Genomic DNA, 25417 nt, shown 5'->3' on the forward strand with positions numbered 1-25417 from the left:
TTTCCCTTAGAATACTCTCAAGTAACTTACCAACTACAGATGTTAAGCTCAAAGTTCCCAGCATTTTCCCTGCAGCCCTTCTTGAAAAGAGGTACAACATTTATCACCCTCCAGTCTTCCATTGTGCCAAATTCTCCTGTATTTAAGGTCGGCTCGTAAATTTCAACCAGGGCTCTCGCAATTTCCTCTCTAGTTTCCCACAGTCCTAGGATATATCAGATCAGCCCTGGAAATTTGTCTACCTTCAAATGCGACAGTACTTTCAGTACTTCTTCGACAGTAACCCTGACTGCTCTCAGGACACTTCCAGTGTCTGCTCCAATTTTCTCCGTCCTACTATCTTTTTCCTCGGTAAATACAGAGGAGAAATACTCATTGAGGACCTTGCCCATCTCCTGTGGCTCCACACAGAAGTGACAACTTTGATTCCTGAGAGGTCCCAATCTTTCTCTAGTTACCCTTTTCCCCCTTATGTATTTATAAAATCTTTTGGGATTGTCCTTAATGCTACCCGAGTGGCGAGTGGAGTGCCGCAAGGCTCGGAGCTGGGGCCACAACTATTTACAATATATATTAATGATTTGGATGATGGAATTAAAAGTAACACTAGCAAATTTGCAGATGACACAAAGCTGGGTGGCAGTATGAACTGTGAAGAGGATGCTAGGAGGTTGCAGGGTGACTTGGACAGGTTGAGTGAGTGGGCAGATGCATGGCAGATGCAGTATAATGTAGATAAATGTGAGGTTATCCACTTTAGCAGCAAAAACAAGGGGACAGATTATTATCTCACTGGTGTCAGATTAGGGAAAAGGGAAGTGCAATTAAACCTGGGTGTCCTTGTACACCAGTCACTGAAAGTAGGCGTGCAGGCACAGCAGGCAGTGAAGAAAGCTAATAGTATGTTGGCCTTCATAACGATAGGATTTGAGGAAAGATAATGAGGAAAGATTGGAAAGACTCGTCTTGTATTCACTGGAGTTTAAAAGGATGAGAGGGGATCTAATAGAGACGTATAAAATGATGAAAGGACTGGATAAGCTAGTTGCAGGAAAAATGTTCCCAATGTTGGGGCAGTCCGGAACCAGGGGCCACAGTCTTAGAATAAAGGAGAGGTCATTTAAAACTGAGATGAGAAAAAACGTTTTCACCCAGAGTTGTGAATTTGTGGAATTATCTGCCACAGAAGCCAATAGAGGCCAATTCACTGGATGAATTTAAAAGAGAGTTAGATAGAGCTCGAGGGGCTAGTGGTATCAAAGGAAATGGGGAGAAGCAGGCACGGGGTACTGATTGTGGATGATCAGCCATGATCACAATGAATGGCGGTGCTGGCTCGAAGGGCCAAATAGCCTCCTCCTGCACTTATTTTCTGTGTTTCTATGTTTCTATACCCGCCAGAGCTATCTCCTGGCCCCTTTTTGCCCTTCTGATTTCCTATTTTAGTTTACTCCTTAGTTCCCAAAGTCCTCCAGAAACTCTATTTTTTGGTTAACTGAACTTTCATATCATATGAAACTACTTTCATATTGTTCCAGGGAATATGTTAATTATATGTTAATTATAAGTCTCATATGTTAATTCACCATATTGGGTGGCACGGTGACACAGTGGTAGAGTTGCTGCAGTTCCACAGACACAGGCATGTTGTACATCACCTATTAAGAGAACACTATTATTAGGGCGGCACGATGGCGTAGCGGTAGAGGTACTGCCTTACAGCGCCAAAGATCCGGGTTCGATCCTGAAAACGGATGCTTTTCTGTTTGGAGTTTATATGTTCTCCCAATGACCGCGGGGGTTTATCACCGAGATCTTCTGTTTCCTCCCACACTCCAAAAATGTACAGGTTTGTAGGTTAATTGGCTTGGTAAAAGTGTAAATTGTCCCTAGTACGTAGGATAGTGTTAATGTGTGGGGATTGTTGGTCGGTGCGGACTCGGGGGCCCGAAGGGCTTGTTTCCGCGAGGTATCTCTAAACTAAACTAAACCACATTATCGGTATGATTAACAACACCGGGTTAGTTTCTGGGTGGTGGAGGTGGTGGGGTATGTGTTGAGTGGTACCCGTTGGTTGTAGCTGGGTCTAAAACAGTTTTTGCATGTACTTCTCAACAGAGGTGACTAGCCAGCTATTTAGAGCCAACATTATTACAGCAAAGCTAATTATTACTGCAGAGCATGATAGAGAGTTTAAGACAGGATGGGATCTAAATATAATGGAACAAGAACATGGGTGTTGGAATCAAGAGAGTCAGTTTACCCAAGCCTCTTGAACATTTACTAAACACACATAAAATCCGTGCTGCAACCTCATTAAATGTCATGATTCTAGAAAGCAGCCAGCACTCTCCTGACATTTATCGCCTTAATTTGTGACCACGGGGCTTAATTTAATGAGTGGCTGGCACCATTCAATCCATCTTGCACCACTATTAGAGCCAGCTTGCAGCACTCTAAGGGGATGTATGCTGTGTCTGTGATCTTGGAATTTATTCCAAGGATTCAGCAGCTTCTTCAAGGAAATGCAGTGCATTGGGGAGAAGTGGGCGTGCCGACATTCTGATATGTTTCTGAAGGCCTTGCAGGGGGAGATGGGGAGGAGAGGAAGGTCAGGTGCGTGTGTCCAAAAACACCAGTAGGCAACAATTCAGTTAGCAGTGGGAGGAGGGGGCATCTGATGTGAATGATAGAAGCTTAAGAACAACTAAATCTAACACAAAAACTGCATCAAACAACATGGTCAAGATCAGAGAATACTCGATCAAATCCTAATTCTCATTACCTGCACCGAGAGCCTCTCACACTACTCAGTAAAATCAAATCCTATCATTCATCAATGGTATAATCCTTCTCAAGTTGTTCTCATATCTAGCTATCATTCTGTCAGGATTCTTTCGAGATCAAAAGCATTCTATTGAGAAACATCGCAGCATGGTTTGGGAACAGCTCCATCCAAGACCGCAAGAAATTGCAGAGAATTGTGGATGTAGCCCAGACCATCACGCAAACCAACCTCCCTTCAATTGACTCCATCTACACTTCGCGCTGCCTCAGCAAGGCCACCAGCATAATCAAAGACCAGTTTCACCCCAGTCACTCCCAGTCACTTAGGAGGTACAGAATTTTGAAAAAGCATACCTCCGGATTCAGGGACAGTTTCTTCCCAACTATTATCAGGCAACGGAACTGTCCTCTCACCAGCTAGAGAGCGGTTGTGACCTCCCATCTACCTCATCGGAGACCTTCGAACTATCGTTAATTGGACCTTATTGGACTTCATCTTGCCCTAAGCATTATATCCTAAATCCTATAACTGTACACTGTGGGTGGATTCATTGTTTACATATATAGTGTTTTCGCTGACTGGATAGCATGCAACAAAAAGCCTTTCACTGTACCTTGGTAGACGTGACAATAGTAACCTAAACTAAACAAATGCACCACCCCTTTCACGCACAATGATTCCAAGCCTCATATCCACATGACATATACACATTCAACTATTCAACCATGGCAGGTACCAACTACTTTAAAGAACGTGGGTGCTGTAATCAGGAGAGTCAGTTTACCCAAGCATCGAACATTTACTAAACCTAATTAAAATCTGTGCTGCAACCTCATTATATATTATGATTCTAGAAAGCAGCCAGCACTCTCCTGCCATTAATTGCCTTAATGTGTAACGCACGTCGCTCTCTTTTGCAGAAGAAAGTGGTGCACAATCACAACCGGTCGTAACTGGTGGGGACGATTACCTTCCATTGTTTAAACCTCAAGAGGATAGTGGGCCACGTTGCAGTGGCTGTGACTGTATCTCTAACCAGCATCTGTGCCAGGATCACGAGTACAACAATATTAATGTAACTAATCCTCTTTCTTATATTGCTCTTCCTTCGATCCCAATCTCTTCTGACAAGCTTCAGGCGATATAAACTTAAACTTCTTAAATGATTTCCCCTCCCCTCCCCTCACTACAAGCTTTGAACCGTCGGAGAGCCGAGAGATCCACGCTGGCCCTGTTAATTGCTGAGTGGCAGGAGAGTGGTGATGCTGGCACACCATCACTTGATCAGACACTTGCAACCCCCATAGCAGATAATGGCATGGGAGAGGTTATTATGGATACAAATTATGCATCTGGTAAATTACTGGGCATGAATGGTTTCCAGCCAGCAAAACAAAAAAGGGCAAACCGGAAGATAAATCCAGAGATACCCTTTTAGTTTTACAGATATCGGCAATCTCCCTCTGCTTCTCTTCCTCACGCTCACCATTGTAAGGCCTATAACACAGTCCCATCAAAGTGATCAATCCCTTCCTGTTTTCAGGTTCTACACATTAAATCTCACTGGACTATCCCACACCAATATCCTCTCTGAGCACTGAGGATATGTCCTCCCTGACCAAAAAGACAACTCTCCCTCCTCTCTTACCTGGTTACCTGTTATGCTTGTAAGCGTCTCCACCCTGCAACATTGAGCTGGCAACCCTGCCCTAACATCCCAGTCCCACCAGTCAATCCATGCCCCAAATTCATCAGCCTGAGGTGTGTTACAGAGGAAGCTCCAACATCTGCCATGCAAGCTTAGACCTACAAAAATGGCAATGCAGAGATGCAAATTGTTGTTTGCACGGTTGACCTGGTCATAGTGTTCAATCATAATGTTCAAGCAAACCCTGAGATGGTCAGCAATGAAAGTGGGGCAAGGAGAGGAGTGGTGGAATGGGAACTGGGATGGAAAGGGGAAATGGAATTGTGTACTCAAACCATTATCTAGTTTCCTGAATGGCCAACAAAGATTCACCATTCTTCCCTCCTTCCCTCCTACTCCTCCTGTATCTCCAACTGAAACCTACTGGCAAACACTGAACATCCATGTGAAGAATAACCATGTGGCAATGGGTTTGGATGTCCACTCTGCCATACGCTATAAGATACCACCAGAACAGGCAGCAATGGAAGTATTGTTTGAAGATACCAATGGTCTGGTCCTTCACGTTCTGGCTGCAAGCATGACCAACATTGGTTAAAGTACTTCCTTTGTGCTTAGTATTTCAGTTACTAGGTCAGTTTATTGTCACTTGTACCAATTACGGTACAGTGAAATCTGAGTTACTTGGAGTAAATTCCAGGAAACAGAAGGTCAGAAGGTTGCATTTGTTCTCAAACAAATACTGTCTGGACAGTTCAAAGATAAATGGCCCAGATGAATGCATCGAGGCGGCCCCTCCTGTTTACCAGACTACATAGAACTGCCACTGTATTTAGTTTTTCAGCATTTGGAAAGTGTTTTACTTCTAGCTCCAAACATAAAGAATGGCCTCTCATAACACATTGAAATAAATTAAATACAGATTTTGCTATCAATCTTATCCATTACTATCTCTGTAATATAAAGTTACCAATCACAATGGTCAAAATGCAGACACGAAAGACTATAGCTGCTGGAATCTGAAGCATAAAAGAAACTGCTCAAGAAATACAAGGGATCGAGAAGCATCTGCGGGGATAAAGGAATTGTTGACGTTTCAGGTCGAGACTCTACAACAGGACTCTGAGTTCACTCTGAGTAAAGTGAATGATTTTCAAAGCAAACGATAATACATTACTTCTTGGTTTTAATGCGTCAATTAGGATAGATCCAATGAAAGATGCAGTACTTAATATTAAGGTTTATGAGCCATATTGCTTTCTAAATGCCGCTTGACCAGCCAAGTTTTTCAAGAATTTTCTGTTCCTGAATCACGTTGCAAAACAGCTTGTAAAAGACCAGTGGCTAAATGAAGCAAAATAATCAAGTTGTGCGGGATTATGATAAAGTGAAAAGTTATGCACTCTGAAGTCCTGTGGAAACATAAACTGGATCAGAAGCTAAACTGGAAGCCTTTTGCCAAGTAGAAAACCAAGAGTGCGTGTTTCACCCAGATTCCACGGCCATTTCACACGCATCCAGCGGCAACATCTGGTCCAGGCCAAGAAAAGATTAGTTTAATATTTTCACAAAGCTCCCTAACGAGCCAGGTCAGTTATTTCCACTGCTGACCACAAGAAATACTGATTTCATGACACAACATTAGACAAAAATAAATGCAATTACTGTTTGGACATTTCAATCAAGGAAGCAATGCTTTCACCAAGTGGCCCTCTGAGTGTACAAAGATTGATGATTTACATTGATGGCCATATTATAAACTGCTCAGTTAGATGATAGATGACTCAGATCATGTATTCACTTAAGCTAGAGAGAAAAGCACTGCAACAAAGTGGCTCCAGTTAACCACATCTTGTAAAGCCAACAGATTATGCACAGCAAATAGCATCTGTCCAATACAAACACAGTATGCTCCTGTTCACCATATTATAAGATCAATGGTTGATCTGGTTGTAACTTGTTTATCTTAAGTAAAAGTTCAGCTCCATATTCATCATTTATCTATCCACCTTAAAAGTATTCAAAAACTCTACCTCCGCTGCTCTTTGCAAAAGAGAGTTCCAAAGACTCACAGTTCACCAAGGGAAAACATTTTGCACCATGTCTGCCTTCCTTTTTCAACAGCGATCCCAAGTTCTAAATTCTCGTGTAAGAGGAAACATCCTCTCTGCCTAAATCCCTGTCATATCCATTAATATTTGTATCTGTTATCTGGGAAATGCAAATATTAATAAGGCATAGAACATCAATCTCATGTAACTGCCATTAACATTTCCATTCATCAATTCCCTGACTTAAATGCTCAGGGCAGGCCAAAAACCAGGTTCATGAAACAGGCACCATGTTTTTGTGCTCCGTATTAGGAAGTATCACAGATAGAAGAGAAGAGCTAAGTATGTGCTCAAAATCTCCTTGAAAAAAAATGCGACGTCACCACTGACTTCTTGGAATCCCTGGCTCATCATTGTTCAAAGTCGAGAAGGAGCATTGGGAATTGTGCAGCCAACCTCATGTCCAACCTCTGGCAGCACGCAGAAAGAATGCCCTGCCTCACGAACCATAAACCCACTCTCCCCGTCAGTCACCTCCTGTCCCCATATGAGGTGGAGCCTGCAGTTCCCACCTTAATCTCATCATCGTCCTCTGAACCCATCAAATTGAAGTGGAGGCAAGCCATCGTCGATCTCAAGAACCTGCCTAAATAGGAAATAAATGCAATGAAACAGGAGAACCATTTAGTTTAGCCTTAACATATACAATTATTAAGGGATTGGACAGGCTAGATGCAGGAACAATGTTCCCGATGTTGGGGGAGTCCAGAACCAGGGGTCACAGTTTAAGAATAAGGGGTAGAACATTTAGGACTGAGATGAGGAAAAACTTTTTCACCCAGATAGTTGTGAATCTGTGGAATTCTCTGCCACAGAAGGCAGTGAGGTCAATTCACTGGATGTATTCAAGAGAGAGTTAGATATAGCTCTTGGGGTTAACAGAATCAAGGGATATAGGGAGAAAGCAGGAACGGGGTCCTGATTTTGGATGATCAGCCATGATCATATTGAATGGCGGTGCTGGCTCAAATAGCCTGCTCCTGCACCTACTTTCTATGTTTCTATATTTCTATGTTTCTAACCCCATTTGTAGGGTTGAGATATTGATTTCCAGTATCACGTCCATAATTTCATCCTGCAATCTCACTCACACAGTACTGCAGTCCGTTTTCCCGTGATCTAGTATTAATCCTGTGATATTCTTGTCCCCCTCACAATTCCATTCAATTTTTGTTCATTCTCTTTTGCAACTATTCAATTTCCCCTGCTTCAACTCCCAGTTGATAAGTTTGAACAAATCACGCAACGTTGTACAGGGATTATTTTTCAGGGTCATCCAGAAATATTAAAAAACTGGCAAAGGAACAAATAGAAAAAGACAGCGAGCAGCAAAATTAATGGCACATGTGATGGCTGGACCCTGTAATCAGGAAACTAGCTGGATCTCACCCAGGAAGGTAGCGTTTAGAATTTAGAACACAGAAAAGTACAGCGTATCAACAGGCCCTTTGGCTCACAATGTCTGTGCCAAATATGATGCCAAGATGAACAAATCACATCTGCTCGCACAATCCAGATCCGTCCATTCCTTGCATATCCATGTACCCACCTAAAAGCCTCAAACACCGTTATCCTATCTACTACCACCATCAGCCCAGGCAGTACTTTATGTTTTCCATGAGCCAGGGAAAGGAATAGTCAATCAATCTCAGTGAATAACCCGCTGTAAAAATTATCTCCTTCAGATATGCCCTGTTGCATAAATTTACTATAATCTTAAACCGTACGGTTCTAAAAACATTGGGAATGATCAACATAAACTGAGATGTTATGCAGATTTAACCAAACAAGTCAAAGTAAGAGGATTCCAGAAAGTGGTTTGAAATTAATTCAGAGCTCCTGAGAGTTGCAAATCCTATTTATCCCGCAGAGTGTGTGATGATTCATTCTTCACGGGTCCCATAAAGCTCCAAATCCTTATTCAGCTGATAGTGAGATTTCCGATTAAAAGATCAGGCAGGCTGCTAGCCCATTTTGACAAATGGAGCATATGCATCACACTTTAAATCAAAAAGAGTAATTCTCCCAAATAAAAAAACCAAAAGAGTGGCTGGGCCATTTTTTGGCCAGCATGGGAGATTAAGGGATGACCTCAGAGACGTTTATAAAGTCATGAAGGCTTCGATAAGGTGAATAGCCATTGTCCTATCCCCACGATAGGAGAGTGTAAAACTAAAGGGCATAGGTTTAGGGTGATTGAGATGGATGGAAAATTTGGAAGGAGCAGTATTTTCACATAGAAGCTGGTGCATATATGGAATGAGATGCCAGAAGAAGCTGTGGAGGTGGGTACAATAATACTTAAAAGACACTTGACAGGTATATGGATAGGAAAGGTTTGGCAGGAAATGGGCTGGCATGGGACTAGCTCGGTTGGGTAACTTGGTTGGCAAGGACAAGTTGGGCTGAAGGGCCTGTTTCCATGCTGTGACGAAATGAGCTGCAATTCTATGTTGCTATTTAACCTTACATTGGCCTGCTCAGAGGATATACTATTTAATACGGAATGAAAGCACAGATTAAATTATTGTCAAATGACCCAAAGGCCTGAAGTAAATATTTGAAAGCATAAACTCAGTTAGTTCACTGCAGCTGGAGAATTCAGTTGATTACGTTACTTAAATAACCCAGAAGACAAAGTTGGTAATAGTGATGATAGTGACCATGGAAGCACTGAATCTTTGTAAAAAGATTCTTTAGGTCACTACTGTCTTATATGGAAGGTAATCTCCTGCCTTCACCTAATCTGAAATCTGCCCGTCTATCCTCAGCTCTTGGAGCTGGCTCCAAATCCGGTGATTTATCGAACACAACACTGGCTAAGAATGACACACGATTGTGGCCAGCCCCAATAGCTTCTCCATACAATCTGCAGCCATTCAAGAGAACAGCTTGAAGGCAAACAGATAAGGACATTAGATTTGGTCTTGCAACATCCCATGAGAGAATACAAAACAGATCAAAGCATTGCATTTCAGTCAGAGAGTTGTGAATCTGTGGAATTCTCTGCCTCAGAAGGCAGTGGAGGCCAATTCTCTGAATGCATTCAAGAGAGAGCTAGATAGAGCTCTTAAGGATCGCGGAGTCAGGGGGTATGGGGAGAAGGCAGGAACGGGGTACTGATTGAGAATGATCAGCCATGATCACATTGAATGGCGGTGCTGGCTCGAAGGGCCGAATGGCCTCCTCCTGCACCTATTGTCTATTGTCTATTGTCTATTGCATGATGCTCACACAAATTATTTGATGGCTAAGGCATAGGTGAATCTCTCTTGTACAAAATGTAATGTTTTCTGTTCTTAAAGACGTACTGTATGGGCTTATAATATTATAGGTTATTACTCAAGATTGATTAGAGGTCAGAAAATAGAGAGCAGGAAAAAATATTTTTCAGTGACGTTTCGGGTGGGAAGATCCTCGAGTCTGAAGAAGAGTTCTGATCTGTAACGTCACCTATACCTTTTCTCAAGAGATGCTGCCTGGCCCGCTGAGTTACTCCAGCATTATGTGTCTATCTCCAGTATAAACTAGCATCTGCAGTTCCTTCCTACACAAAATATTTTGTGTTGGGGGACCTATCTGAGGAGTGTCATCAGTGTTTGTACTGCAGCCATCAACATTAATGGCCTCAAACACTCTCACCTTTTGCCAGGATTTTCACAAGGACCACTAATGATGTGCTGTTCATTGGCTCACCTTTGACTTCTACAACTAGCCGATGAGCTGAGGTGGGACGCTGGTGCATGTAGTAGCTGCCTGCTTTCATAGGAATTTTGCATTGGTTCCTCAGCTTTATGGTTGGGCATGGAACTATTCCTTAAATGGAGCTGCTGACCATACTCGCAAAGTTAAATACAGATTAGCTTTATTTTCATTATTTGCTGCACTCTTCTAGTTTACATAATGCAGCTTTGCTTCAAATAAAGTTATTACTTTTAACTTTTCAATTACGTAAATCTTTTAAAACTGGTTTTAGAAACATTTAAAATCAATTCAAAGGCCTTTGACAGCAACAAACAGTCAAAAAACCAACACGGCAGCTGAGGATGAGGCCTCAAGATCTAAGACCAGAAGTGTAGTCACTGTTTGCCCAATTCACCCTGCGCCATGGTGAGGACTGTTGGACCTCTGGCAATAGAAACATAAGAGTAGAGTACAGACAGAGAGCTGGGTCCAGCATGATGCTACCCGTCTGAAGAAGGTGACCTGAAACGCCACCTATTCCTTTTCTCCAGACATTTTCCCTGATCCGCTGAAGAATTCCAGCATTTTGTGTCTATCCTCGGTGTAAACCAGCATCTACGATTCCTTTCTACACATTTTGGCCACCCATTGACTTGGATGAAAACAGAGCGTAACTAGACCAAGTCGCAAAGATGGAAGACGTATATTCAACGGAGGAAACAGAAAAAAGAGAACAGAAGAATAGAGAAAACAGAAAAAAACGACGCTATGGACGGAGATAGGTCATGCAAGTGACCAAGAAGGTGGCAGATTCAATAAAAAGAGAGAAGATGATAAGATTATTTGCTTTGCTGGGAGCAATGGAAAGAGATATATTTCAAAGCGGTAGGAAACTAGTGAATGTTTGCATATATAAGGGTGAAGGTATATGGTCTCTGAAATGGAAAAAGTGACATTAACAAGCCGTACAACAAGTAGTCAGAAAGAAAAACATGTTAATTGCCTTTATTGAAAATCCAAAATATTAGATTGAAATAAAGAATTGGCAATGAGACACAAATAAATACTGAGATACCTCCTAACTTCTAACTGTTACATGTTTATCCCCGACAATCTTATCTCAGAATTACTAAGACTATGCCTGCATGCAAAGGCATCATGACAAGGCAGTAGATGATTGAGGCTCGATCACATCAATGTCACTTGCATTAATAGTATAACAATAGCAACATGTGGGCGATACAGTGGCGCAGGAGTAGAGTTGCTGCCTTACAGCGCCAGAGACTGGAATTCGATCCTGACTGTGGATGCTGTCTGTATGGAGTTTGTACGTTCTCCCTGTGACGACGTGGGTTTTCCTGAGGTGCTCCGTTTTCCAAAAAGACGTTCAGGTTTGTAGATTAATTGGCTTCTGTAAATTGTTCCATTAGATCTGGAGGGTGGGTGATCGCTAATCGCTGTGGACCTGATGGGCCGAAGGGCTTGTTTCCACGCTGCATCTCTAAACTAAACATGTAGCTCTTCTGGCTAGTTCAACCCTTTCCCACACTACAAACTCAGATTACTTCACTTCAGAAGATGTTTATTTTGTGTGGACAGTTCAGTATCAACAACTTATGTCCATCATATTCCGTTGAAAATATTTGAAGTGATCGTTTAAAATATTGGACCTCCTGTGCCATCGGAACCATTTAGAGTCCAAGGCAAATTCCTTGCACCCAGAATGTGTTCATTGGACTCAGAGTTAATAGCATCAGTTTCACATGGCCACATAATCGCACCTAATGGCTGCGGCTCGCTGGAAGTCTGTTTGTCCTATTTGTTTGTGTGTTAGTGTTGGGGTGTTTTGTTTTGGTTGTGTATGTGTGGAGGGGGGGAAATCTTTCTTTTTTTAGGTCTCTTCCTCGGGGCGAGGCTTGGCCGCGGGGCCTTCCATCGCCCGGCGCGGCTCGGCCGCGGGACTGAACAGTGCCCGGTGCGGCTCGGCCACAGGGCCTTCCATCGCCCGGTGCGGCTCGGCCACGGGACTGAACAGTGCCCGGTGCGGCTCGGCCGCGGGGCCTTCCATCGCCCGGCTCACCACGGGACTGAACAGCGCCCGGTGCGGCCGCGGGGCCTTCCATCGCCCGGCGCGGCTCGGCCGCGGGACTGAACAGCGCCCGGTGCGGTCGCGGGGCCTTCCACCGCCTGGTGCGGCCGCGGGGCCTTCCACCTCCCGGTGCGGCTCGGCCGCAGGGCCTTCCATCACCCGGCGCGGCTCGGCCACGGGACTGAACAGCGCCCGGTGCGGCCGCGGGGCCTTCCATCGCCCGGCGCAGCTCGGCCGCGGGACTGAACAGCGCCCGGTGCGGCCGCGGGGCCTTCCACCGCCCGGCGCGGCTCGGCCGCGGGACTGAACAGCGCCCGGTGCGGCCGCGGGGCTTCCATCGCCCGGCGCGGCTCGGCCGCGGGACTGTACAGCGCCCGGTGCGGCCGCGGGGCCTTCCACCGCCCGGCGCGGCTCGGCCGCGGGACTGAGCAGCACCCGGTGCAGCTCGGCCGCGGGGCCTTCCATCGCCCGGTGCGTCGCGGCTACGGGACTGAACAGCGCCCGGTGCGGCCGCGAGGCCTTCCATCGCCCGGCGCAGCTCGGCCGCGGGACTGAACAGCGCCCGGTGCGGCCGCGGGGCCTTCCACCGCCCGGCGCGGCTCGGCCGCGGGACTGAACAGCGCCCGGTGCGGCCGCGGGGCTTCCATCGCCCGGCGCGGCTCGGCCGCGGGACTGAACAGCGCCCGGTACGGCCGCGGGGCCTTCCACCGCCCGGTGCGGCTCGGCCGCGGGACTGAGCAGCACCCGGTGCAGCTCGGCCACGGGGCCTTCCATCGCCCGGTGCGTCGCGGCTACGGGACTGAACAGCGCCCGGCGCGGCTCGGCCGCGGGACTTTCCAGCGCCCGGTGCGGCTCGGCCGCAGGGACTTTCCATCTCCTTGCGGGGGCTGTGCGGGTCGGTCGCCTCGGTAGGGGTCGAGCTGCCTGTCCGTGGGTGCGGGGGGAAGAGAGAGGGGAAGTTTTTTGCCTCCATCACAGTGAGGGGGTGTTTGGAGTCACTGTGATGGATGTTTGTGTTGGAGTTGTGTCTTGTGGTTTTTTTTTGTACTGCTGGCTAAGTAATCTCGTTCTGTACGAATGACAAATAAAGCTATTTTGGATTATTTGTTTATTTAGGATTTTGAAAAAAGAATTGTCACCTTCCTCAGTCACTTGGATGCACATCTTTCCTTGAAATTTTACATCCAATGTGAAGGAAAGTGCCCAATTAGTTTCAGTTTCAGAGATAAAGAGATAGCACGGAAACAGACCCTTTGCCTCGCCGAGTCCGCGCCAACCAGCCATCCCTGCTCACTAACACTATCCTACACACACGGGACAATTTACAGTTTTACCCAGCCAATTAGCGTACAAACCTGTACGTCTTTGGCGTGTGGGAGGAAACCAGAGCACCCGGAGAAAGCCCACGCAGGTCATGGGGAGAATGTACAAACTCCATACAGACAGCACCCGTAGTCAGGATCGAACCCTGGATCGAACTGGCACTATAAGACAGCAATTTTGGGCACTATATCTGAGGAAGGATGTGCTGGCTCTGTAGAAGGTCCAGAGGAGGTTTACAAGAATGATCCCAGGAATGAGTAGGTTAACTGATGTAATGAGCGTTTGACGACAAGGGGCCTATACTCGCTGGAGTTTAGAAGAATGAGGGGGGACCTCATTGAAATGTACAGAATAATGAAAGGCTTGGATAGAGTGGATATGGAGAGGATGTTTCCACCAGTGGGAGTCTAGGACCAGTGGTCATAGTCTCAGAATTAAAGGATGTTTTTTAGGAAGGAGTTGAGGAGGAATTTCTTTAGTCAGAGGGTGGTGAATCTGTGGAATTCTTTGCCACAGAAGGCTGTGGAGGCAAAGTCAGTGGATATATTTAAGGCAGAGATTGATATATTCCTGGTTAATACGGGTGTCGGAGGTTATGGGGAGAAGCCAGGAGAATGGGGTTAGGAGGAAGAGATAGATCGGCCATAATTGAATGACGGAATAGACTTGATGGGCCGAATGGCCTAATTCTGCTCCTATCACATGATCTTATGAACTCTCCTGCTGCGCCCCCGTGCCACTGAATTATAATATAAAATTAGTAAGGATGAACGAAACACAAATGAACAAACCACTTCAATATAAATACTGGCAGAAGGAAGGGTAGCTAATGCCAACAACTGCTGCTCAGTCTTTACTGCCTTGGGAAGCAAACTGATTGTGTAACTCATTCCAATCACGCAGTCATCATCAAGCTTTCATTATACTGATTTTCTCACTGTTCATATTAATAATAATAATAATAATACATTACATTTATATAGCGCTTTTCATATACTCAAAGACGCTTTACAGGGATTTAGAGAACATAGGGAAGTGAATAAATAGATAAATAAGTAAACGAACAGAGAAAGGAGACAGAGGGTGGGGTGACCTTCAGTGGTTGAAGGCAATACTGAATAGGTGAGACTTCAGTGATGTTTTGAATGTGGTGAGTGTGGAGGAGTCTCTGACGGTTTGAGGTAGTGAGTTCCATAGGGTGGGAGCAAGCCCTGTCCCCCCAGGATCTGAGTTTGGTCCGGATGTGGGGGGATAGGAGATTGGCAGCAGCAGAGCGGAGGGTGCAGGTGGGAGTGTGCCTGTGGAGGAGGTCGGTCAGGTAGGATGGGGCCAGGTTATGGAGGGCTTTGTAGGTCATGAGGAGGATTTTGTACTGGATTCTCTGGGGGATGGGGAGCCAGTGGAGTTTGTTAAGGACGGGGGTGATATGGTCACGGATCGGGGTGTGGGTGAGTAGACGGGCAGCGGAGTTTTGAATGTATTGAAGTTTACTGATGATTTTTGAGGGTGCGCCATAGAGGAGGCTGTTGCAGTAGTCCAGACGGGAGGTGATGAAGGCGTGGATGAGGGTTTCTGCAGCTGTGGAGGAGAGGCATGGACGGAGACGGGCAATGTTTTTGAGGTGGAAGAAGGCTGTCTTTGTGATGTGTTTGATGTGTTTGTCGAAGGAGACATTAAGTATTAACGTCATACTTTGCTTTCTCCTTTATACATTCCAACTTGGTGAATAAGTATTCTGCATTACTTACTCACATTAGTTAATGATTGCAAGTTATTGGATGCTGGTTATGCTGGGTTCCACATTATCCCTAATGTGGAATCCTAATTACTGTAAAAAGTGTGCAGAGCGTGAGATCAGTTCTTCATGTTTATTAACAAAGGTTTCCTAATCTTTTCTATGCATTTGCTCACTCATATTTTATGGACATTCATATTTGGAGCAAAAACAAGCAAATAGAACCCCTTGATGGTCTGAAGAAGGGTCCTAACTCGAAACATCATTAATTCATTTTCTCCAGAGATGCTACTTGACCCGTTGAGTTACTCCAGCATTTTGTGTCTATCTTTAGAACCCCTTACATTGATTACACTTTAGAATATACTAGACCAAGTGGACCCGTTGGGCCCAAACCTCTTGCATTGGTGCAACATCCTCTCCTCCCACCCTCCCCTCTCCCTCCCCTCTCCCCCCACTCCCCTTCCCCTCTCCCCCCACTCCCCTTCCCCTCTCACCCTCCCCCTCACACCCTCCTCTCCCCCTCCCCCTCACACCCTCCTCTCTCCACCCTCCCCTCTCCGCCCTCCCCTCTCCCCCATCCCCTCCACCCTCCCCTCCCTCTCCCCCTCCCTCTACCCCCCTCCTCCCCCTCCCTTCTCCCCCCACTTCCTCCCCCTCCCTCCCCCTCGCCCCCTCTCCCCCTTCCTCCCTCCCTCCCCCTCCCCTCTCCCCTTCCCCCAACCCCCTCTCCCCCTTCCCCCAACCCTCGCTCCTCCCCTTCCCCCCTCCCTTCCCCTCCCCCTCTCCATCCCCCTCAATCCCCCTTATCCTCCCCCCTCCCTCCCTCCCTAGGAGATAGATTTAAACATTAAAATGTGAATAACTTAAAAAATATAACACCGATTTCAAGGAAACTTCACCCATTAGCACCAAAGGGACGACGGTAAGGTGGGCCTAAAATTGTCACGTTATTGTGTACCGTTTTGGCTGTAGTTCAGGAACAAACAAACAAACAAACAAGAGTTTTAGTATATAGATAGATGAGAACCCATTATACTGCCATTGAATTCACACACAGAGATGGTATAAGAACTTTGCTCACGCTACAAGTGATAGAAAATACCTTTTGGTGGTGGGAACTATACACAGTGCAATCGTGCACTAGTCGGATTTACTATTATCTAGAAATGGGTATAATGAGTAAAGCTTTTAAATGATAACATTTCAACATTTCTAATGTTTCCATTTCCACGAGTTTCCAATACTATTATGCACTAACTAGAAACAACAAGTATTAGAATATAGGTTTTATTAGCTTCATTATCAACAAGATCAAACTACGAAATATCCCGCTAAATTAAAGGCAGTTTTATTATTAGCTCAGTAGAACTGCATACTCAGATCCAGAAAAATGTAAACACTTTCACATAACATTGAAATAAAGATGGTAATCATTTTGCAAAAAACAAAACTTAACAGCACAAACTAATCTTACAGCAGTAAGGCTAACGCCAAAGAATAGATTTCAGGCAGGTAAACAATAAAACAAGACAGTTGCAATGCTTTCATCAGTACTTACTGTGATATTTGTAGCTGTATCTAATGTCCGTATCTGAGATGCCGTAAACAGTTCACACAAAATGCCTCAACTCTCTCGCTATCTCTGAAAAATCATCATCAATCAGAATACATACGGAACTCAGTCACTCCATTTGCTGCTCAGAGCTGCAGTTGCAATTGTGTGGGGTTGTGTGTGTGTGTGTGAGTGAGATGGAAAAAGGGCAAGAGCTGGAGAGAAATTACCCCTCATGCTGTTTCCATCGCATTCATCTCTGATGTTTACACAAGCTGGGAATGTGACCAGCTTCCCTTCCAAATGAAGGAGTTTGAGAGTCTTGCCAAAAAATCATACTCCAGTTGGATAGACAAGAACATGGCAATTGTAGAAGTATATAGGGAAGAGAGAGGGAGAGAGAGAAGGGGGGGGGGGGGGGGGAGGAGGGAGAGAGAGAAGGGGGAGGGGGGGGAGGGGGAGAGGGGGAGAGAGGGAGAGAGGGAGGGAGGGAGAGAGGGAGGGAGGGAGGGAGAGAGGGGGAGAGGGAGAGGGAGAGGGAGAGGGAGAGGGAGAGGGAGAGGGAGAGAGAGAAAGAGAGAGAAAGAGAGAGAAAAAGAGAGAAAGAGAAAGAAATAACAGTATCTCGTTAAACAATGCCCTGACGGAAAAGCAAGCTGCAGTGGGCTTAGATTAAAAATTACACAAAACATTATCTCATACGTAACAGTGTCAGCTATAGGACACTGGAACAATGCTTTTATTATTTCATTTTCCAGAGCTGTTAAATGCAACTCTAAAGTGGCTTCAACAGTCGACAGTTAAAGTGATCTCTTTGCGAGTGCTTTACAGTAATACATAACCTCAAATAGATGGAATGAGTATAATGCACCTCTGCAGTCTCAAGTTGGAGATTGTTGAATGCTGAGCACTCATGTCTTACATCAAACCCAGCCTCAATCACTCAAACTATATGCCACAAAAAGCAACTAAGCTACTGCATTGTAAGTGACTTTAATGCCATTCTCTGCCTCAGAAGGCAGTGGATGCCAGTTCGTTGGATGCTTTCAAGAGAGAGCTGGATAGAGCTCTTAAGGATAGCGGAGTGAGGGGGTATGGGGAGAAGGCAGGAACGGGGTACTGATTGAGAGTGATCAGCCATGATCGCATTGAATGGCGGTGCTGGCTCGAAGGGCTGAATGGCCTACTCCTGCACCTATTGTCTATTGTCTATTGTCTAAACGAAATCATTCTTCAACAGGAATCGTTCCTTTTGTGAGTGGTATGGAAAAGTCAGAAATAAATTTGAACTTACTTAGGTTTAGATTTATTATTGTCACGTGTACCGAGATACAGTGAAAAACTTTCTTTGGTTCTTCAGTTCCCTACCCTGGGTGAAAGACTTTGTGCATTCATCCTATCAATTCCCCATCATGATTTTATACAACTCTGTGAGATCACCCCTCAGCCTATTGCGTTCCAAGACATAAAGTCCCAGCCTGCCCAATCTCTCCCTTTAGCTAAGACCCTCGTGTCATGGCAATATTCTCATAAACCGGGTAGATTTCTACAGTTATCATATGATGATGCTTGGAAAATGTGACCAAAGATCTGTTTCCGATTTCTTCCCACAACCTAACGATAAGCTGGTAAGTTAGCCTGCTGCTTTAAATTGTCCTTCCGTGTAGGTATGTAACCAAAAGAACCAAAGGAGAGTTGATGGGCATGAAGAGAGAATAAGTTGCAGGAAGGGGTACACAATGGCACTGCTGGGGTTACCATGCTGACACGAGAATAAACTTTCAACCTGAAAAATGATCTTAACCAGAAACGTCACCCTGTAGGGACACAGGGATTGGTCCAGACCATCGAACCCTCTGATTGGTAGAAGAGGTGAGGTGGTGCGCAGGTAAAGGAACTGGGCAGTCTGGTTTAGTCCTCCGAAGGAGACAGTAAGATTTATGGTTGTCTGTCGTTTGGTGCGTTGATTGTCACGGTTGTTAATGTTACAATAAACGTCTACCTCAACGTACTTCGCCTACGACTCGCCATAGTGGTGACCCCGACGTGATCACAGATCACCAAGATGTCCCATCGGGAGGCATCGACGCCAAACGCAGTCGGCGTTCATCTGCCCCCGTTCTGGGCCCACCAACCACGCCTGTGGTTCGCCCAAGCGGAGGCGCAGTTCCACCTCTGGGGAATACAGGAGGACGCGACCAGGTTCTACCATCTACTGAGCGTCCTGCCATCGGAGACGTCCGCACGGGTCGCACAGTACGTCACCGACCCGCCTGAAACCGACAAGTATGCGGGCCTCAAGTCGCTGCTGCTGAAAACCTTCGGGCGCAGCCAACAACAACGGGCCAGCACACTCCTGCACTTACCTGAGCTCAGGGACCGACCGCCGTCGGTCCTCATGACGGAGATGATGACTCTAGCGGGAGAACACACCAAATGCCTCATGTTCGAGGAGGCATTCCGCGAGAAGATGCCAGAGGACGTCCGCGTAGTCCTAGCAGACGTTACTTTCGGGGACCCGATGGATTTCGCAGAAAAGGCGGACGCACTGGTCGCGGCAAAGGCGAGGCGCCCCGGGTCAGTAAATCGGGTTTCAACACAGGTGAGCGACCGACCACGCGGCCAAGATGGCGCCCATCCGCCCGCCACTTTTCAAAAAACCCGCCAAGCTGCTACGTCGACGGCGGCCATTTTGAAACAGGCCCGCGACATAGAAACACACCAGCGCGGCTGGTGTTTCTTTCATAGAAGGTGGGGAGCAGCGGCACGCAACGGTAGAAGCCCCTGCACATTCTCGGGAAATGCCTCGGCCGATCAAATGTAGAGGCAATCTCGATCGGCCAGAACCATCGCCTCTACCTTGCTGAGCAACACACAGGTACCGTTTTCCTCGTGGACACCGGGGCGATCGTCAGCATTGTGCCTCCATCCTGCCAGGAAGCGCGATCAGGTAAGACCGGCCCCCCACTCATTGCGGTCAACAGCAGCCCTGTCCGTACCTACGGAACACGGGACATGTCCCTGTCCTTTGGTTCCAGGACCTACAACTGGACTTTCATCATCGCAGATGTAGGCCAGGCAATCCTGGGAGCGGATTTCCTTTGGGCTTTCTCATTGATCCCTGACGTCCGCGGGAAGAGCCTGCAGCCGTCGTCCAGTAGCGTTGACCCTCCCGCTCCTTCGGTTTCCGTGTCATCCACCCCGACCGTCCAGGCCGTCACTACGACCTCCGACCCGTTTGCTGCGATACTCGCTGAATTCCCGGAGCTCCTGTTCCAGCGATTCGACACACCTGCCGCCAAGCACGGAGTCGTGCACTGCATCCCTACGGAGGGACCGCCTGTTTTCGCCCGAGCCCGTCGCCTACCCCCTGATAAGCTGGCAGTCGCTCGCGAAGAGTTCCTCACTTTGGAACGGCTGGGGATCATACGCCCGTCAGACAGCCCGTGGGCCTCACCGTTACACATAGTCCCAAAAGCATCTGGGGGGTGGAGACCATGTGGCGATTACCGACGTCTGAACGCCATCACCATGGCTGACCGATACCCGATCCCGCATATTCAGGATTTTTCTGCCAGCCTAGAGGGTGCCACGGTTTTCTCAAAACTGGACTTAGTCCGAGGGTATCACCAGATCCCCGTTCGCCCTACAGACATCCCTAAGACCGCCACCATCACCCTGTTCGGGCTTTTCGAGTGGCTGCGGATGCCTTTCGGCCTCAAAAACGCCGCCCAGGCGCTTGTTCCAACGCCTCATGGACCATGTGGTTTGTATTCATATATCTGGATGATATTCTCGTGGCAAGTCGGTCGGCTCACGAACACCGGTCCCACCTGCGCTCCATATTCCAAAGGTTGCAAGACCATGGTCTGATCCTACACCCGTCCAAATGCCAATTCAGACTATCCTCAGTAGATTTCCTGGGCCATCGGATCACACAGGCCGGTGCCGTTCCCTTGCCCGAGAAGGTGGCTGCTACCCGCTCCTTCCCCCGCCCCGACACTATCAAATGGTTACAAGAGTTTGTAGGCATGGTGAATTTTTACCACCGCTTCGTCCCGGCGGCAGCCCGGATCATGCGCCCCCTTTTCCAATGCCTCGCGGGTAACCCCACCGAGCTCGTGTGGTCCCCTGGTGCCGACGCGGCTTTCGCAGCAGCCAAGCTGGCCCTTGCGAACGCCACCATGCTCGTCCACCCGCGCTCCTCTGCCCCCACTGAACAGCAGGTTAACGGCCTCTGGCACCCTTTGGCCTTTTTCAGCTGCCAGCTCACTCGCCCCGAGATAGCTTACAGTGCCTTTGATCGGGAACTCCTGGCCCTCTACCCGGCGATCCGTCATTTTCGCTATTTTTTAGAGGGCCGCTTTCTCGTGGCTTTCACTGACCACAAGCCACTGACGTTTGCTTTTTCGAAGGTTTCCGATCCGTGGTCGGCCCGCCAGCAGAGACACCTCACTTTCGTTTCGGAATTTACCACCGACGTTAGGCACATTGCGGGAAAACTAAATGCCATGGCGGATGCCCCGTCCAGACCGGCTGTTTCCCCGGTTGCCGAGGTAAGTTCCGGGGTGGATTTCCAGGAGCTCGCGGAGGCTCAGCGCCTGGAAGACACCCCCTCCCTGTACCCCCACACCACCTCGGGGTTGCGGTTGGCACAGGTAGCCTGTGGTCCCACGCGTACTAAACTCTGGTGCGACGTTTCTCTGCCGCGCACCCGCCCGGTAGTACCCACTTCCATGCGGCGCCAGGTTTTTGACACTATTCATGGCCTGGCACACCCGTCCATACGGGCCACTTCGGCTCTGGTTGCGGCTCGATTTGTCTGGCACGGGCTGCGGAGGCAGGTGGCCGCCTGGGCCCGCTCCTGCATTCCGTGCCAAACCTCCAAGGTACACCGGCACACTTGGTCCCCCGTCCAGCAGTTCACGGTCCCCGCAGTCCGATTCCTCCACATCCATGTGGATCTCGTCGGCCCGTTACCCCACTCCAGGGGCTACACCCACCTCCTCACGGTAGTCGAGCGGTTCACCCGGTGGCCAGAGGCGCTCCCGTTGTCCGACATCTCAGCAGCCTCCTGCGCGCGGGCTCTGGCGCTAAATTGGATTGCCCGTTTCGGCGTCCCGGTCGTCATCACTACCGACCGGGGCGCCCAATTCACCTCATCCCTGTGGGTGGCTCTGACTCAGGTGTGCGGGTCGCGATTACAACAATCCACCGCCTATCACCCCCAGGCCAACGGGATGGTGGAACGGTTCCACAGGCAGCTTAAAGCCTCACTTACTGCCCGCCTGTCCGGCCCCGACTGGGCCGACCAGCTCCCATGGGTTCTCCTGGGTATCCGCACGGCTCCAAAGCACGATCTCGGAGCTTCCTCGGCAGACCTGGTCTATGGCTCGCCCCTGCGGGTACCAGGCGACGTTCTCCCCCAAGGTTCCACCCCCCCTCCCTCCATGCCAGCACTCTTAGCTTCACTCCGAGTGCGGGTGGGGTCCCTGGCCCCGGTCCCTGCTTCTCGTCACGGGGATCCCCCTTCACACGTCCCGCCGGCCTTGGGCGACTGCGAGTTCGTTTTCCGGCGCATCGATGCCCACCGGCCAGTTTACCAGGGTCCGTTCAGGGTAGTGAAGAGAGGCACAGTCACCTTCACGTTAGAAGTGGGTACACGACAAGAGGTCGTCTCGGTTTCCCGCCTCAAGCCTGCCTATTTGGACCCAGACCAGCCCGTCACAGCGGCTCAACCTCCTCGCCGGGGCCGACCTCCGGCCGCGGCTCCCATACAGCAGTTTTCCCCCTCGCTGCCCCCGTTCGGGACCCCGCTTCCCCCGGTCTCCTTGCCACTGCCGCCTCCGGCTCCGGCAGTTTCCCCTCCTCCCGCGGTGCCGGTTTCCCCGTCCACACCCCCGGCAAGGCCCCCCTCTCCTCTCCGCACCGGTCGGGTGGTCCGGGCACCTGCCCGGTACCGCACCGAGGGTTCTGGGGGGGGGGGTCATGTAGGGACACAGGGATTGGTCCAGACCATCGAACCCTCTGATTGGTAGAAGAGGTGAGGTGGTGCGCAGGTAAAGGAACTGGGCAGTCTGGTTTAGTCCTCCGAAGGAGACAGTAAGATTTATGGTTGTCTGTCGTTTGGTGCGTTGATTGTCACGGTTGTTAATGTTACAATAAACGTCTACCTCAACGTACTTCGCCTACGACTCGCCATAACCCATCCTTTCTCTTCAGAGATGCTGCCTCACCCGCTGAGTCACTCCTGTACCTTGTGTCAATCTTCAGTGTAAATCAGCATCTGCATTTCTTTTCTACCCACTAGAATGGACCCATTATGCTGAGAAGTCTTTTTCCGTGATGTAATACAAAACATTATGCTAAGTACACTACCAATATCAATCTACAGTATAACTGAAACGGGTTTAGGACATGTTCAGGAAATTTTCTTCATGTTACAAAGAGTGCAAGCATAAAAGCTGCATAATTAACTCTTCCAATTGATTCGGTAAATGTAGTGGTCTGAGCTGAGCTATACTGAGTGGGAAAGATCCAATGTTAATTTAATTGGTTACACATGCAACTCAACTGAGCAAAGTTAAGCAACAGCCCATATTTATATTCTGAATGTTTTTCAGCAAGGTTTGGTTGTTATTCCCGTGTAAGTCAGAAGAAGGGTCCCAACCCAAAATGTCACCTATCCATGTTCTCCAGAAATGTTGCCTGATTTACTCCAGCACTTTGTGTCCTTTTTTTTGTAAACTAGTGTCTGCAGTTCCTCGTTTCTTCGTGTGTGGATCTTACTTCAAATTAAAGTTAGCATTTTTATTCAGGCTGATGGAAAGACCCTCTTCTTACATCGTCTGCTATTTCTCAGCATATTTTGCACATAATACCTGGTATTATTTTCAAATGATAAATGGAGTTAAAGTGCCAGAAAAATCTATTGAAAAGGAGATGCAAAGCCACAGAAATGTGTAACGGGATTTACTGATGGCATGATCAAATCAATTCCTTAGCCAGAGATCCAGAGCATTACTCCAATAATAGCAGCTTGTATTTCAGATCAGTAAGCTGAATTAAAAAGTTTGGCTCCATATTCAATAACTAAGAGAAACTTCAAAGCCTCCCATATTTTGATTTGGTATTGTGAATATTTTAGTAGATTTACTTTTGAACTCGTTTTATAAAATTTGATATTGATCTAAAATGGAGAACCAATGTTCTCAGATTCTCCTGACAAAATGCTATAATTTAAATGGGAACAGTGTGATGATTCCATAAAACCTGAACATCGGGATTTTCATGACCTCCTGACAAAAAGGCGGCAGCTGATTAGGATAACATCTCAGGAAGTTCCGAGTCTGGCTATCTTCAATGGAGGTATAGAGCCTTGCATGTAAAATTCATGTCAAATGGTATTCTGTAATGAGCAGGCAAGTTGCTAAGTCAGTTTATTTCCACATTATAAGACTAAAAATTGCCATCACTGTTTCAGAGTTAAAATAATATTTTGTGATTAAATTCATGTATTCATGGACCATGTTGTTCCCCTCCTGAAATCTTGTCGTTGGATGTAAATGTTCTGCAGTTTTAGATATGTACAAAAAGGAAATGGCCCTTCAGACAAACGTGTCCATGCTGAGTTGGCATTCTGGGCTAGTCCCATTTGCCTGCATTTGGCTCATATCCCTCCAAACCCTTCCGATCTTTATATCTGTCCAAATGTCCCCTGAAAATTGTGTCATAACTCACGATTGTATTACAGTATGTATAGGAAGAAAATGGAAATGCTGGTTTACATCAAAGATAGGGTGAGCCCAAAGACGGGTTCCTACCTGAAACATCTCTCTGGAGCCTTTGAAAAAGTTCTGCAAGATCAGTAATTAGGCAACCAACACAATGAGCGTTATTGAATATGATTTTGTTTCAACAAAGCAGTGAATTTACACTGTGATAGCCCAATCTCCTAAAGAGTTTAACATGGGACCAGTATAGCCAGCTAAGTTTAGTGAGTTTCATTATTGCTATGTAAAAAATTGCCACATGATGGGAATGGATGACTCTTATTCTTAACTATTTTGCGCTGGAAATAGATAGATTAAAAGTAGTCAGTTATCATGTCAGCAATCAGTATTAAAAAGCTAGTGTCAACAGTCAAAGAACTAGCAAAATGTCAAACAAAGCCTTCAGCTTTCTGATAAGTAAATCATTTTTGAAAACTACAACGATAAATATGAAGTTTTGGATAATAATTAAATTAACGACTTGATTTCAGTATGAGAAAGCATCGCAACTCCTGGAATCTGGTTTAATCGTGACATTGGGTGATGTCTGCATGGAGTTTACAAGATCTTCCACTGACTTTTGAGAGACTGGAGAAGGGTCTCAATCCGAAATGTCACCTATTCCTTCCCTCCAGAGATGCTGCCTGTCCCACTGAGTTACTCCAGCATTTTGTATCTACCTTCCACTGACTATGTGGGTTTCTGCCAGGTG

At 47.2% G+C, this 25417-nt stretch overlaps 1 protein-coding gene across 2 annotated transcripts in view; it reads right to left on the minus strand.

The window, feature by feature from the left end:
* Window positions 1–25417, minus strand: part of LOC144600626 (rho GTPase-activating protein 6-like) — a 185536-nt gene that overhangs the window by 89980 nt on the left and 70139 nt on the right. Inside the window, exon 1 of one of the 2 annotated variants that reach the window (XM_078412441.1) lies at window positions 16940–17334. The exons of the other annotated variant lie outside the window; for it this stretch is intronic. The gene's annotated coding sequence lies outside the window, so the exon portion shown is untranslated. Of the gene's footprint in view, window positions 1–16939; window positions 17335–25417 lie in introns of those variants that run through there. 2 annotated transcript variants of the gene reach the window in all.

This window comes from Rhinoraja longicauda, chromosome 15 (genome assembly GCF_053455715.1).
Source record: "Rhinoraja longicauda isolate Sanriku21f chromosome 15, sRhiLon1.1, whole genome shotgun sequence".
Lineage (NCBI taxonomy): Eukaryota > Metazoa > Chordata > Chondrichthyes > Rajiformes > Arhynchobatidae > Rhinoraja > Rhinoraja longicauda.